The sequence below is a fragment of the Arachis duranensis genome, unplaced genomic scaffold (genome assembly GCF_000817695.3).
Source record: "Arachis duranensis cultivar V14167 unplaced genomic scaffold, aradu.V14167.gnm2.J7QH unplaced_Scaffold_27300, whole genome shotgun sequence".
Lineage (NCBI taxonomy): Eukaryota > Viridiplantae > Streptophyta > Magnoliopsida > Fabales > Fabaceae > Arachis > Arachis duranensis.
The window spans coordinates 41,002-42,141 of NW_026264905.1; positions in this window are offsets into that span (position 1 = coordinate 41,002).

The following is a 1,140-nucleotide window of genomic DNA, read 5'->3' on the forward strand; positions in this document are numbered from 1 at the left end:
ATGAGAGAGGAGCAACAAAGGCAAGGAAGAGACATTGAGGAGCTCAAGCACTCCATAAGATCTTCAAGAGGAAGAACAAGCCGCCATCACTAAGGTGGACCCGTTCTTTAATCTCCTTGTTCTTTATTTTTCTTGTTTTTCGAATTTTCATGCTTATGTTTATCTATGTTTGTGTCTCATGATCATTAGTCTCTTAGTGTCTATGCCTTAAGGTTATGAATGTCCTATGAATCCATCACCTTTCTTAAATGAAAAATGTTCTTAATTGAAAAAAAAAGAGAAGAATTGCATGAATTTTGAATTTTATAACAGATTAATTATTTTGATGTCGTGGCAAACCCTTAATAAAAAGAATTAAAAGGATTATCAAGGTTGATGAAAAAGAGAGAGCCTTCCCAGCCAAGGACACTGCACGATTCCCAAATTGCTACTGTGAGCAGATGTTTCCTATTCTAGCAGCTCGAAATTACAACAATGGACACCTTCTTATCCTTCCGCCTCGTATTGCTGAATTTGTTGAGCCACAAATTGCACAGAGAAAGAGAAAAAGAAAGAAATAAAAGTGTGATCCAAGGCAAAAAGAGTGTGCTTAAGAACCCTGGACACCTCCAATTGGGGACTCTAGCAAAGCTGAGTCACAATCTGAAAAGGTTCACCCAATTATGTGTCTGTGGCATGTATGTATCCGGTGGTAATACTGGAAGATAGAGTGCTTTGGGCCACAGCCAAGACTCATACACTAGCTATGTTCAAGAATCATTATACTTAACTAGGAGAATCAATAACACTATCTGAGTTCTGAGTTTCTATAAATGCCAATCATTCTGAACTTCAAAGGATAAAGTGAGATGCCAAAACTGTTCAGAAGCAAAAAGCTACTAGCCCGCTCATCTATTTAGAACTAAGCTTTATTGATGTTTTGGAATTTATTGTATATTCTCTTCTTTTTATCCTCTTTGATTTCCAGTTGCTTGGGGACAAGCAACAATTTAAGTTTGGTGTTGTGATGAGCGGATAATTTGTACGCTTTTTGGCATTATTTTTAGTATGCTTTTAGTGGGTTTTAGTTAGTTTTTAGTATATTTCTATTAGTTTTTAGTTAAAATTCACTTTTCTGGACTTTACTATGAGTTTGTGTGT